Source organism: Oncorhynchus kisutch, linkage group LG19 (genome assembly GCF_002021735.2).
Source record: "Oncorhynchus kisutch isolate 150728-3 linkage group LG19, Okis_V2, whole genome shotgun sequence".
In the NCBI taxonomy this organism is placed as follows: domain Eukaryota; kingdom Metazoa; phylum Chordata; class Actinopteri; order Salmoniformes; family Salmonidae; genus Oncorhynchus; species Oncorhynchus kisutch.
In genome coordinates this window covers 15301255-15316884 of record NC_034192.2, presented here as the reverse complement: position 1 = coordinate 15316884, position 15630 = coordinate 15301255, and the positions used below count along the sequence as shown (strand labels likewise).

Genomic DNA, 15630 nt, shown 5'->3' with positions numbered 1-15630 from the left:
AAAGTTAACCTTTGGGGGATGTCGCGATGGGGGTAAGTCTGTTTTTGCCTCTTCGTACGGTGACGTCGATGGACCAGTCGTGGAATTAGTAGGGTTCCAAGTAGCTCTAGGTGGCTAGCAGGCCTAGCTGGTTAGCATAATGGGTCTTCAGCGGGCATCGCGCCTCATGTGCCTGTTGGAGTCCTCGGGCAGATTATGTCGGTATTCCAGTCGTAGGGGATCTGCGGGGTTCCATGCCCCGTACCGGCTGTAGAAGGGGTCCGGATATTGTAGCCCAGGAGTATACTTCGGTGGTCGCACAGGAGCCCTGGCCGGGCTAGCTTCAAGCTAATTGGTGCTTGCTCTGGGATGGAAACGCTAGCCAGGAGTGGTCAACCGGGATTGCGGTTAGCTAGTTGTGAAGATCCAGATGAAAATGTTCAGTTTGCGGTAGGAATCCGGGGATAAAAATAACAGGTCCGTTATGCTCTGGTTAGAGTCACGTTGTTCGAACTGGCGAGAGCTTTCCGATCTGAAGGTTTGCTGATGACCGCTGGCAATGGTTTGCTGACTGATAGCTGATAGTTAGCTGGCTAGCTTCAGTTGAGGGATTCCAGATCCGAAGTAAATATAAATACTTTAGGGAAAAAAAGCAGATCCACGCCACATTGGGTGATGCGGGTTGCAGGAGAGTATTTAGATGTTGAGGTTTAGCAAAATATTTTAAAGGAAATGCGACGAAAAATATGTAAAACGATATATACAAGGGACACGACAGGACAAAGAAGTCTGACTGCTACGCCATCTTGGATTTTGAGTATGCTATGGTATGGGAAGGCATAAACTATGGACAACATGCACAATTGCATATCGTGACAAGATCCTGAAGCCTTTGTCGTGCCATTCATCTGCCGCCATCACCTCATGTTTCAGCATGATAATGCACGGCCCCATATCGCAAGGATCTGTACCCAATTCCTGCAAGCTGAAAATGTTACCGTTCTTCCATGGCTTACATACTCACCAGACATGTCACCCATTGAACATGTTTGGGATGCTCTGAATTGACGTGTACAACAGTGTGTTCCAGTTCTTGCCAATATCCAGTAACATTTGCCGTTTGATTACATAACCTTTTTTGCATGTCAATATGGTGTGGCATGCACAGGAACAATCCGAGTCTGATGTATGAAGCTGAAGGTACGATGTCCAGTAAGCAGTCAGGTTTAGATGCCGAGGGATGAGAACACTTTGGTTTGACAGTTCTATTTGAGGCTGAAGTATGGAGCCGGATAGCTGACAAAAGGTTGAATGTACATATCGTTAGGATAATAATAAAATCCATACGTACATTTTTGGGATCGTAAGAAAATCCATGCATGAAACAGAAACGTGAAATTTAATGTGTGAACATACTAACACCATGTTACGATTACGGACTAACATTTTAGGCTTGAACAAATCTTTTGTTGCAATTCTGACGCACAATAATACCTTTCAGAGTTGTGGCAGTTTCATCTCACCAACAAAAATTATTTACACCAAATGGCCTGTGAGGAGTGCTACACGAACAAACACGGAATTAGGGACAAATTAAAGAGGTATCCTGCACGTTTTCAAGTTAAATGTCTCCATTCTCTATTACTCCTCAGTGGAGTTCAGGTCACATTTAGGTAGCTAATGTAACGTATTGTTTTGCCAGTGCAAGTCTAGATATCACAAGCTGTATCATGCCTACAACAGTGACGTTTCCGTCTACAAAGAATAATAATAGATGTTTGATGAGTATATGAATTATGTATGACCACTGGAGTCTTCTCCACTCAAAATATTGTTTTATAGAATATTTTGAAATGTAATCACTCAAAATCTTGCCAAAGCATATTCTGTAGGAGGTGTTAATATGAATTTAAAATTGGACATGATTTATATTTTTTCAATTTAACTAGGCAAGTCAGTTAAGAACAAATGTGTATTTACAATGACGGCCTACCAGAGAACAGTGGGTTAACTGCCTTGTTCAGGGGCAGAAAGACATATTTTTACCTTGTCAGCTAGGGGATTTGGTCCACCCATGCAAACAATAATGTTTTCCATACATGTTGTTTCTCTCTGCTGTTGTTTTTGTGTCCAAGGATGTTTAGAGGCGGTTGGCGATGTGGGGGCGGTCTCTGGGGTATACAATTATTTTAAAAGGGTTGGTGGCGACTGCGCACAGATACAGTTTCATTCCATGAAGTGCTCCACATCTTTGCCAAGCCAACACATCTGACGATCTGTGCGGAAAGAGCGAGTTTATGTAGACGACAGACTCTAAGAAATGTCTTAAATTTAAAACAAACTCACAGGTTCTCAATGCAGCCAGGTGGCAGCGGGTGATCGGATGGGTTCAGGACAGCCATGCACTTCTCCGGAGCTCACTCAACCTCATGGATGACGATTTGAAGATAGGCTTCGACCCCACCGGCAAGCCGGTGATGATGGAAGACCCTGGGAACTCCAGCGACCCGTTTGGCTGGAACGAGAAGGTTGCCAAGATCGAGATCACGATGCTTAGCGTGACATTCGTCGTGGCTGTGGTGGGTAACCTGAGTGTGCTGCTGGCCATGTACATGATCCGACGGAAGTCCTTGCACATGCACCTGTTAATGAAACACCTGAGCCTAGCGGACTTGGTAGTGGCCTTTTTCCAGGTTTTGCCACAGCTCTGACTTCCTGTGGGCCTGACTTCCTGTGTCGCATCATCAAACACCTGCAGGTGCGAGGGATGTTCGCGTCCACCTACATGTTGGTGATGATGACGCTGGACCGCTACATCGCCATCTGTCACCCGATGCAGACCCTTCACTAGCCCACGCAGCGCTCCTACTTGATGATCGGGGTCACCTGGGTGTGTAGTCTTGCCCTGAGCATGTCCCAGTATTTTAACTTCTCCCTGAGCGAGGTTCGCCCGGGCTCGGCCGTGTATGACTGCTGGGTACACTTCATCCAGCCGTGGGGTGTGCTCGCCTACATCACCTGGAGCACCGTGGGCATCTTCCTCGTGGCCGTGGCCGTGCTCATGCTCTGCTACAGCTTCATCTGCCAATCAATCTGGCTGAACATAAAGTACTAGACCCAGAAGAGCACGATTGCAATGGCACTTGTGACCAAGAATAAGCTGATCGGGAAGAGTTCAGGCAGCATCGTCAGCACCATCTCGCGTCCCAAGCTGCGCACACAGTGAAGATTACTGATCTGAGAACCCATGCCAAGTTTTTTCAGTCTCCTGAGGGGGAATAGGCTTTGCCGTGCCCTCTTCACGACTGTCTTGGTGTGTTTGGAACATGTTAGTTTGTTGGTGATGTTGACACCAAGGAACTTGAAGCTCTCAACCTGCTCTATTACAGCCCTGTCGATGAGAATGGGGGTATGCTCGGTCCTCCATTTCCTGTAGTCCACAATCATCTTCTTTGACTTGATCACGTTGAGGAAGAGGTTGTTATGATGGCAGCACACGGCCAGGTCTCGGACCTCCTCCCTATAGGCTGTCTCATCTTCGTTGGTGATCAGGCTGTTGTGTCGTCGGAAAACTTAATGATGGTGTTGGAGTCGTGCCTGGCCATGCAGTCATGAGTGAACAGGGAATACAGAAGGGAACTGGGCATGCACCCCTGAGGGGCCCCCATGTTGAGGATCAGTGTGGCAGATGTGTTGTTTCCTTCCCTTACCACCTGGCGGCGGCCTGTCAGGAAGTCTAGGATCCAGTTGCAGAGGGAGGTGTTTAGCCCCAGGGTCCTTATCTTAGTGATGAGCTTTGAGGGCACTATGGTGTTGAATACTGAGCTGTAGTCAATGAATAGCATTCTCACATAGGTGTTCCTTTTGTCCAGGTTGGAAAGGGCAGTGTAGAGTGCAATAGAGATCGTATCATCTGTGGATCTGTCGGGCCGTTATGCAAATTGGAGTTGGTTCTAGGGTTTCTGGGATAATGATGTTGATGTGAGCTATGACCAGCCTTTCAAAGCACTTCATGGCTACAGACATGAGTGCTACGGGTCAGTAGTCATTTAGGTAGGTTACCTTAGTGTTCTTGGGCACAGGGACTATGGTGGTCTGCTTGAAACATGTTGGTATTACAGACTCAGTCAGGGGCAGGTTGAAAATGTCAGTGAAGACAAAACAGTCCTATAGCTAAGCATCTGCGTCATCTGACCACTGCTTTATTGACCGAGTCACTGGTGCTTCCTGCTTTAGTTTTTGTTTGTGAGCAGGAATCAGGAGGATAGAATTATGTTCAGATTTGCCAAATGGAGGCCGAGGGAGAGCTTTGTACACATTTCTGTGTGTGGAGTAAAGGTAGTCTAGAGTTTTTTTCCCCTCTGGTTGCAAACGTAAGATGCTGGTAGAAATGTGGTAAAACGGATTTAAGTTTCCCTGCATTAAAGTCGCCGGCCACTAGGAGCACCGCCTCTGGGTGAGCGTTGTCCTGTTTGCTTATGGCCCTATACAGCTCATTGAGTGCAGTTTTAGTGCCAGCATCGGTTTGTTGTGGTAAATAGACAGCTACATATGAATAATATAGATGATAAACTCTCTTGGTAAATAGGGTGGTCTACAGCTTATCATGAGATACTCTACCTCAGGCGAGCAAAACCTCGGGACTTCCTTACTATTGGATTTCGTGCACCAGCTGTTGTTAATAAATATACACAGACTGCCAACCCTTGTCTTACCAGAAGTGGCTGTTCTATGTTGCCGATGCAGCGTAAATCCCGTCAGCTGTATGTTATTCATTTCGTCGTTCAGCCACTAATCGGTTAAACATAAGATATTACAGTTTTTAATGTTTTTAATTTTAATGTGAGGATTTTCATGATCGTAGATCGTCTATTTTGTTATACAATGATTGTACATTGTTCCCTATATCTCCGTCTCTTTCTCATGTGAATCACAGGGATTTGGCCTGACTTGTCAGAGAAAAAAATCTTTGTCCAGTACGAGGTGAGTAATCTTTGTCCTGATATCTAGAAGCTCTTTTCGGTCATAAGAGACAGTGGCAGAAACATTATGTACAAAATAAGTGACAAATAACGCGAAAAAACACACAATAGCACAATTGGTTAGGAGACCATAAAAAGACAGCCATTTCTTCCGGTGCCATTTTTACATGCCTGTCAAGCCCTGACCGTAGATTTCTTTGTATGTTTCTATTGTTGTTTGGTCAGGGTGTGATTTGGGTGGGCATTCTACGTTTGTATGTCTAGGTTTTTGTATTTCTATGTTTCGGCCGGGTATGGTTCTCAATCAGGGACAGCTGTCCATTCTTGGGTAGCCTGTTTTTCCACTTTTAGTTGTGGATAGTTGTATTTCTGTTTAGTGCTTGTTTCACCTTGCAGGACTGTTTCGGGTTTTCCTTTTGTTATTTTTGTATTCAGTGTTCAGTTCCTTAAAATAAAGATGAACACGTATTCCGCTGCATTTTGGTCTGACGATTCCTCTTCTTCCGATGAAAGCCATTACAATGCCATTATATTTGCCACCTCAATGTGACCTCTTTCACCTGTACATATTATGTCTGAGATTGTAGGACATTATGCTGTAAAGATCTGGAATATATAACGCGATCTGACATGGGACAATATGTTTTCATGTCACAAGCGCTCCACACCTAAAACTAGGCTTATACCAGTTATTCTAAACATGTACTTACAGAGTTTCCTTTAATAACAGATGTTTATATTATTAGACTTAGTTTACATATCAAGTACATATTCGACAGAGTGTGTGTATGCTTGTGTGACATTAAGAGCAGATACAAACTATACACAGCCATGTTACAGTACCAGGCTGACTATGTATTGATATCACATACAGTGCACTCTGCTTATAGTGAATGCAGTTTTAGTGATAGTGATCAAGTTGTCTGGCTCAGATGTAAATCCTTATAATGAGAGTAGACTGTACTCTGTACCCTTCTCTCTTGCTGTATGGAAGACAGGTCAGCTGGGGCTCAGCGGGCACCACTAAACCTCACCTAGTCCTCTCCTCATCCCAAGCCACAGCCACATGCAGTGTTACAACACGTTACTCCTCTCAGTTAACACTTGGATCACAAGGCTCCCCCACAGGATCCCTCCCATCTGGATGCAGTATGTCCCTCTCATTTCCGGTGAGGAGGGATCAAACCGTAATCACAACCTAGCATAACTAATAAGATAAGATAGGCAGGGGAGGCGGGACAAGGGGTATGGGTATATAGCGCAGCCTATCAGTGCTGAGGGTGGACCTCTAAAAGTTCTAAAAGACCCTGAAGTCATCTAGGTACCGAGTGGTTCCCAAGGTGAAGACCACACACACCAGTGGTGGAAAAAGTACCCATTTGTCGTCCTTGAGAAAAGGCCTAGATACCTTAATAGAAAGTTACTCAAGTAAAAGTTTGTCAGCTAGTGTCACACCCTGACCATAGTTTGCTTTGTATGTTTCTATGTTTTGGTTGGTCAGGGTGTGATCTGAGTGGGCATTCTATGTTGGATGTCTTGTTTGTCTATTTCTATGTCTGGCCTGATATGGTTCTCAATCAGAGGCAGGTGTTAGTCATTGTCTCTGATTGGGAACCATATTTAGGTAGCTTGGGTTTCACTGTGTGTTTGTGGGTGATTGTTCCTGTCTCTGTGTTTGCACCAGATAGGGCTGTTTAGGTTTTCGCACGTTTATTGTTTTTGTTAGTTTATTCATGTATAGTGTCTTTATAAATTAAACATGAATAACCACCACGCTGCATTTTGGTCCGCCTCTACTTCACCTAAAGAAAACCGTTACAGCTAGTAAAATATTACTTGAGTATATGTCTAAAAGTATTTGGTTATAAATATACTTAAGTATCAAAAGTACAAGTAAAAATCACTTAAAAGCAGACAGCACTGTTTTCTTGTTTTAATCATTTACGGATAGCACTCAGATTATTTACAAAGGATGCATTTGTGCTTAGTGAGTCCGCCAAGCCAGAAGTAGTAGGGAAGACCACGTGATCTCTTGATAAGTGCGTGAATTTGACTATTTTCCTGTCCGGTTAAGTAATTAAAAGTCCTTCTGGTTGTCAGGGAAAATGTATGGAGTTAAAAGTACAATATTTCCTTTAGGAATGTAGTGAAGTAAAAAAAAATAAAGTAAAGTAAAGAACAGATACCACCCAAAACGACTTAAGTAGTACTTTAAAGTAGTTTTACACCACTGGCACACACACACACAGTACACTATAACGGGGGTTCCCAAACTGTTTCACTGGGGGGAACATTCCGCGCGCAAGTCATCTTTTTCTATGAGCACAAACACTGTTCATGACACAAAGAGTTCACACCCCTATTGTTGGTTTTAAGGTTTTGTATGTTTAAAGCTTATTTCCTGCAATTCTACACATTTTGTAATGGGGTGCAGAGAACATTTTGCAGTTTTAAAGCTTATTTTCTTGCTATTCTATACATTTTTCCATGTCCAATGTGTGTTCATTTGATATTTGAGTGATTCAAACATTACAACAAAATCTATGGGCTAAAAAACCTAGCAAAAAAAAACCATTAGCTAGCAGCGGTTAGATGATCTGCACATTTCTGATTATAAGTTATAAATAATGACTGACATGACAAGAGGAAAACTGATGATACACTAGCAAATCTCGCAATTGCACCTTGTGCATTCTACTGTCACAACTTCCAAGAGTAATTTGAAAGCCGGAATGACATTTCCCCTGGGGTAACGGATTAGTTTGGCTAGTGATTCACTAAGGTTCACTGAGTTCTCCCTGTCCTTTTGTTGCCCTGTTCCCTCAGGTGTGTGTGTGTGTGAGACTGTGCATGTCTGCCTACTCCCTTTCTAGGGTCAAGTTCACATTCCCAAAATGTGCCAACAAGGTGAAAAATCTGTCCAGGTGCCCTTGAGCAAGGCACGTAACCCTAATTTCTCCAGGGTTACTGTTGATAATGGCTGACACTCGCCGTGACCCCACTCTGAGGGTGTCTCGGGGGTTGGGATATCCCAAAAAACATTTCCAATTCACACATGCATATAATACACACGTGTGCATGTGTGAAATAGGACAAATATAAGCACCCACTGTCACGGTCGTCGTAAGGAGGAGACCAAGGCGCAGCGTGGTAAGCGTACATTCTTAATTTATTAAAGAATGAAACACTGAAACAAACAACCGAACGAACCGTGACAGTGGGTGCTTATACACATAAGTGCTAACAGGCAACTACACATAGACAAGAAGCCACAAATAGCCTAGGCAAAATGGCTACCTAAACATGGTCCCCAATCAGAGACAGCGATAAAGAGCTGCCTCTGATTGAGAACCAATCTAGGCAACCATAGACATATAAACACAAAACCCCTAGGCAATACAAAAACCCCTAGACAATACAAAAACTAAACAAACCACCCTCATCACACCCTGACCTGACCAAAATAATAAAGAAAATAGATAACTAAGGTCAGGGCGTGATACCCACCTAATTATTATTATCATTATCAGTAGCCTAGAGGTTAAGGTTGGGCCAGTGACTGAAAGATCACTGGTTCAAATCACAGAGCTGACTTTGTGAAAAATCTTTTTTTGTGCCCTTGAGCAAGGCACTTAACCCTAATTGCTCATATAAGTCGCTCTAGATAAGAGCGTCTGCTAAATGACTAAATTTTTTTATTTTTTATTATCAGGATGTGTGGACTGGAGGGTCCAAAATGAGGAGGATGGGGTCTGTTCTTTGGACTTGGGGAACTGCAGGGAGACTCGGGTGTCTCTCAGGGACTGATGTACACAAGCTGAGTGGGGTAAAGAAGAAGGGTATACTGACTTACTATACCACAATGTCACAACACTCCATTGATGATCATCATCATCACTTACATATCAAATTCAGTCCAGCATCTACATATAGGCTATTCCATATCCTTCCCCTGCTGACTCTGAACTTCAACATGACCCCCTTCACAATATATAGACAACATGCACTGATACAAACTCTAGATCTATGAGACAAGCACCGGTTGACACCAACAGAGCTCTGGGTAATGCAACGCTGAGCAGAGCCAGAGATGCCCAGTCAGAAAGGGAAACGCTGGGGGGGGGGGGGGGGGGGTCAAAGGTCAGCACACTAGTACTTAAAAATTACTGGACTCTCTCAGAAAGAAAGCTGGGGGGGGGGGGGGGGGGGGGGGTCAAAGGTCAGCACACTAGTACTTAAAAATTACTGGACTCTCTCAGAGAGAAAGGTTGAGCCAGTTATGAGACCACATGTAGAGAGGGAGATGAAGTGAGAGAGAAGGGAGAGCTTGATAGAGATAGGAAGAGAGAGACAGTTTAGTGTTCGGCACAGTGAAAGCATAGGCATAGAATAAAAACTCTGTGTTAAACCTTGATTGACCACTCAGATGACATCATTATTGTTTTGTATCTCACGAGCTTGACTTTCACTAAATTTATTGAAATGGTACTCCTGTGTCCCACTTGGTTATTTTCTGTTGTAAAAGTTACTCAACAAACACATCACACACAGAGAGGAGAGAGAGAGAGCTGGCCCAGTCTCTGGGGTTGAGGGTGTACAGCGGCCAGGTGGTCTCCTGGGAATGGACGCTACGTCCCACTAGGAAGCCAAAAAGGACAGGACAGGAAAAGGACATACATTGTTTTGGAGGCAGGAAGTACAGATGGCAGTGGAGATGGAATGACCCCAAAACATTCATTGTAAAGATGTTAGGGTGGAGTCACATCCTGCCTAAGACCAAAATTGAATATATCTAAACTATACATCGTACTCAGTCTGTCTTTTATAGGTCTGTCAATCTCTCTCGCTCTCCCCATACCCCTCTATTTGTCTCTCTGACTTCCCTACACTCTTTCGCTCACTCTCTCTTTTACTCTCCTTCTCTCTACAGTTTGTAACCATTCCAATCTGTTTTTTGTTTTTTTTAAATCCTCAGTTTCTCCTTCCCTCACTCATGGTTGTTTTGGATAAGGAGAACTGTAAATATGTCAGCACCTAGATTTGCATTGATTAGGAACAAGATATGGCCAAAACAAATACCTTTAAAAGAAACATAGCAAATCTACCATCACAAGGCCAATACTGCCGGTCGTTTTAGCTCGGGGAGCTGGGGGAGGGTGGGGGTAGGGCACTTACTAACCCTGTTAATATCACAGCAGACTCCTATAATAATGGGAGAGACACACAGTAGATCTTTTGCACAGACGTGCAAAACACACACGCACATGTGGCTTAGAGGGCTCTAGATGAGTAATATTACTGAGATGTTATTACAGGGTTGTTCTTGTTATTACAGGGTTATAGATTACATGTTAGTGATATGGGTTTAAAGGTAGTCTTACAGGGTATATGAAGGAATATTTAGTTAAATCTTAGATAGCAGAAAGGACTTATATGACATGTTTAGTCAAGTATTTTCTGCCTTAGAAGAAGATGGAGCTTTTGGCAGGAGAGCGCACAGTATAGCACAGTACTGGGTAAGAGTCTCACACATGGTAGACATATTGTAGAGTGTAATGGTGCGTGTGGTGCATCCCTGGAAAAAGACTAGTACTTGAGGAGGAATGGCAAAGAAGAGGAGGGTTAATCAGGTCCAGTGCTGCCTTTGGCTGCCCAGTCCCACAGAATCACTTCATCCTCGCCTGAGAACAAACAGTACCCATCATATCACGTATAGTACATCTGATTATATAGAGTTGACATCAAACACATTCTCATCTTTAGCAATAACTCAAGAAACCTATTCTGACAGATACCTCATAGGACAACTTATTCATCCTCTACCAAGGACATGCATATCACATCAGCTGCTATAAAACGTATTATCAACAACCCCTGTACAACCTGTTACAAGGGAGAGATGCCCACGTAATCTGACCAGACTAGTGAAGGATCAGACTGATTGCTTCCTGTGTGTGTGTCAATCACCATCAGATGAGGCTGCCAATGAGGTTACCTGCCTCTCACCTGTTCACTCATTAACTTCAACTCAGAGGGTCCTGGAAGGATACAGGCCATCTCCAACCCATGTCCTAAGAATGAACTCAAGCAACCTGCCACCAACACCCCAAAGGGGTCACATAGGTATGAGTTGTGTCTCTGCAGACCGACCGGACCAAGGTCAACTGCCGCTATGTAACATGTACTAACAGGGTACAGGATTCGATAGGATGCGCATAACAGAACATACTTAGTTAACAAGGCAACATTTATAGAGTAAGAAGGGAACCTTTCACCATGGGAGAGACAGTTGTCATCTCCCAGGGAAGGTGAAGTCAGTGGGATAAGTCATTAAAAAACAAACAGATCCTACATCAACAGCAGCTGCATAAATCATCTGCAGAAACACAAGGAGAGGTGTTTTATCATAGTGTACTATTAATCGAGGGTAAGCCCGTCGATGCTGGGGCTCATGACTACTGTATTGTGTGTGTTTTGTGTGGGGGGTGATTGTTCTTAGTCCTGCAATCTGTACAAAACATGTCAAAAATCCATTGGGGGGGTCACTGTGATGGAGAAACAATCATGGGGAATGATAATGCACATTTATACAGTTATGTGAAATCCAACAAGGTCACCTTTACATTTTTGTCACAATTACACTATATTGCGTACTTTTAATTTCAGAAATAAATTATAGGTATACAGACACTTTCTCTAAACAATGACGTGTGTTATTGAAAGGAATGTGCAACATATTTATAAAACATATCGAGAGCAGTGGTGTGCTGATGTCCTGCTGTAACCCCATGGTCCTAACAGCAGCACAGGTTTCACAGCACCCCCTGGTGGTGATTCAGAATGGACACAAAAAGTTGAATTGGAGACCCCGTTCAAAAATATATATAAGTTATATATTGTAATTGGATTTTAACGGACAGAATGGATTCAGGCATTATTAATTTTCCCCTTTTTGTCCTACCTCCCCCAGAATGCTTTCAAACACATTTTAGACACAAAATAAGTTACATAATAGAAAACAAAATACAAGATAATGGGAGATTCATTTATATAGAAAGTTACCAACAGCATTTGACAAACCTGCTCAGCTCTTGTGTATGCAAATAAATTGTCACTGACTAACGTGATGTTAGTAACGAAAGAAATATGAAACGTAACTGTTATATTAAATCTGTAAAAGTACACACACTATGTTACGACTATGAATGAACATTTACACGTTCAATTCTTACTTTACGTATCCCTTTACTCGGTTACAGATATTTTTATACGTACAAACTTTTGTCAGGAATGTGGCATCTGTAAAGGACATGAACCGAACGTATCTATTCAAAGTTAGCTAATCAATCAAGCAACTTTAGCCCAAGACGTTAAGAGTTGCTTTGCAGCTTCTGATTTCATTTCCAAAATAAAAGTCTAGAGCTTGCATTCGACAACGACGTTATACCAGTAGATGGTGTAATATAGGCTTGGGCCTTCAGCAAATGACTTGTGTGAGAATGATACTATAAATACACAGAACAACAGCCTTGTCTAAAATAACCGCCTGAGCTTATATTATATTATATTTTGACTGTTGTACTTGCGATTTCCATTCTGTATGTAGGCTTGTTGTAGCCATTTGAGTTGCACAACCCCATCACACAGAGGCTATATCCATAGCATTAAATGAGACAAAACCAAATATTGATTAAGGCTTGTATAAAAACAGTTGGCTGGTATGACCTCACTCGTCTGAGCGTTCGGCTGTGAATGCCCTCACCCACTAGTACAATGATGCTGACTGTGATTTGGGTTCTGACCCTCCACAGGATGTCCGGTAACACCAATGCTGATACTTTTGATCAGATAACATGATTCTTGATTGAGAGTGAATCTTGGTGGAATAGTACTTGTGTTAATCCGAATGAATTGTGTGTCTTCTTTCTTCAGACAACCATACACTCTGACCTGAGTGGGTGGGTGCAGTGTCCAGATGAGCCTTTCCAAGTGCTTTGATTGGTTGGGAATGGCAGGGCTATGATGGGTGATGGATACCTAAAGTAGGCTTAACAGTCAAACTAACAGGACTCAAGGGAAATTCAAGGTACTGTGAGGGAAGTTTAGGTAGCGAGGAGGGCTGCAGGATGGCATGTCCTGAGTGAAATAGCCAAGGGGTCCCAAATGGTCAAGACTATCAAAAGCCTATTCTTATTGTCAGATCTGTTTTCCCTATCAGTCACTGCATGTGCGTCTTCAACTATTTTAGTTACAATTTATTTATAGTCTATATTTAGTGGCCTGGTAGCTAGGGTCTCTTTTTAAGGGGAAGTCTATAATAAAAACTGTTATAAAAGACAAATTGAGTTCTACAATTATTCGGCAAGACACCAGTACCCCAGCCTAAATTGCAATGCCTATAAGCTGAAGTCCTATTTTATTTGGATAGGCCTAAATGAAACATTGAATTATTAAAGTGATAGGCTAAATAACTGGATAATTTTGAATACACACATGAATTTCAATTTAAAAAATGACAAGACTGTTCCATTTTATTGCAACTCAGAAAAATGACAGAATGGATGACATATTGACTGACTGAACTGAATGAAGGATGACGTAAATGTTCAAATAGGTTGGAATGATGAGTTGCACCTATCATGCATGCTCTGCACTTTATTTGACTAGTAGGCAAATAGGTCTACATCAGGGTATAATGGCTCTGTGGCTGCATGCCTCCAGAAGGGCATCTTCTGAGGCTGTGGGGTGCTTTTCCGAAGGAGCATGGTGCTGTGGTGCTGCATGGAGATCATAAGCTCTTCAACTAGGCAGCAGTGTCACGATGGAGGAAATAACCTATACGGAGACTACCTAAGACCACTGCAACAGAGTTATTGTAAAGTGTGGGAATAAGTGTATGCCAGACTTAGCCTACGTTTAACCTCTCCCTTATTTATTTCAAAGTCCATATGTTCATGACCTGATTCATATAGGCGGCAGGTAGCCTAGGGGCGGCAGGTAGCCTAGTAGGGGCGGCAGGTAGCCTAGTAGGGGCGGCAGGTAGCCTAGTAGGGGCGGCAGGTAGCCTAGTAGGGGCGGCAGGTAGCCTAGTAGGGGCGGCAGGTAGCCTAGTAGGGGCGGCAGGTAGCCTAGTAGTGGCGGCAGGTAGCCTAGTAGGGGCGGCAGGTAGCCTAGTAGGGGCGGCAGGTAGCCTAGTAGGGGCGGCAGGTAGCCTAGTAGGGGCGGCAGGTAGCCTAGTAGTGGCGGCAGGTAGCCTAGTAGTGGCGGCAGGTAGCCTAGTAGGGGCGGCAGGTAGCCTAGAAGGGGCGGCAGGTAGCCTAGTAGGGGCGGCAGGTAGCCTAGTAGTGGCGGCAGGTAGCCTAGTAGGGGCGGCAGGTAGCCTAGAAGGGGCTGCAGTAGCCTAGTAGGGGCGGCAGGTAGCCTAGTAGGGGCGGCAGGTAGCCTAGTAGGGGCGGCAGGTAGCCTAGAAGGGGCGGCAGGTAGCCTAGTAGGGGCGGCAGGTAGCCTAGTAGGGGCGGCAGGTAGCCTAGTAGGGGCGGCAGGTAGCCTAGTAGGGGCGGCAGGTAGCCTAGTAGGGGCGGCAGGTAGCCTAGTAGGGGCGGCAGGTAGCCTAGTAGGGGCGGCAGGTAGCCTAGTAGGGGCGGCAGGTAGCCTAGTAGGGGCGGCAGGTAGCCTAGTAGGGGCGGCAGGTAGCCTAGAAGGGGCGGCAGGTAGCCTAGTAGGGGCGGCAGGTAGCCTAGTAGGGGCGGCAGGTAGCCTAGAAGGGGCGGCAGGTAGCCTAGTAGGGGCAGCAGTAGCCTAGTAGGGGCGGCAGGTAGCCTAGTAGGGGCGGCAGGTAGCCTAGTAGGGGCGGCAGGTAGCCTAGTAGGGGCGGCAGGTAGCCTAGTAGGGGCGGCAGGTAGCCTAGAAGGGGTGGCAGGTAGCCTAGTAGGGGCGGCAGGTAGCCTAGAAGGGGCAGCAGTAGCCTAGTAGTGGCGGCAGGTAGCCAAGTAGGGGCGGCAGGTAGCCTAGTAGGGGCGGCAGGTAGCCTAGAAGGGGCAGCAGTAGCCTAGTAGTGGCGGCAGGTAGCCAAGTAGGGGCGGCAGGTAGCCTAGGGGTTAGAGAGTTGGGCAAGTAACCTAAAGGTTGTTGGACCAGATGCCTGAGCTGACAAGGTACAAATCTGTCTTTCTGCCCCTGAACAAGACAATTAACCCACTGTTCCCTGGTAGGCAGTCATTGTAAATAAGAATTTGTTCTTAACTGATTTCCTAGTTAAATAAAACATATATAAGTCATGTCCAATTGTAAATTCGTATTAACCCCTCCTACAGAATATGTTTTGGCAAGATTTTGAGTGATTAAATACATTTCAAAATATTCTATAAAACAATATTTTGAGTGGCAAAGACTCCAGTGGTCATACATAATTCATATATTCGCCAAACATCTATTATTATTCTATGTGGACTGAAACTTAACTGTTGTAGGCATGATACAGTTTGTGATATCTAGACTTGCGCTGGCAAACAAATTCACGACATTAGCTACCTAAATGTGAAGTGAACTCAACTGAGGAGTAATAGAGAATGGAGAATTTTAACTTGAGAACGTGCAGGATACCTCTTTCCGTTTTCCCTAATTCCGTGTTTGTTCGTGTAGCACTCCTCACAGGCCATTTGGTGTAAAT

The 15630-nt window shown here is 44.3% G+C and overlaps 1 pseudogene; it reads left to right on the top strand.

Moving 5' to 3' along the window:
• The first annotated feature begins 1047 nt into the window (after positions 1–1047).
• LOC109864344 (arg8-vasotocin receptor-like) lies at positions 1048–3303 on the top strand (annotated as a pseudogene).
• Positions 3304–15630: the final 12327 nt, after the last annotated feature.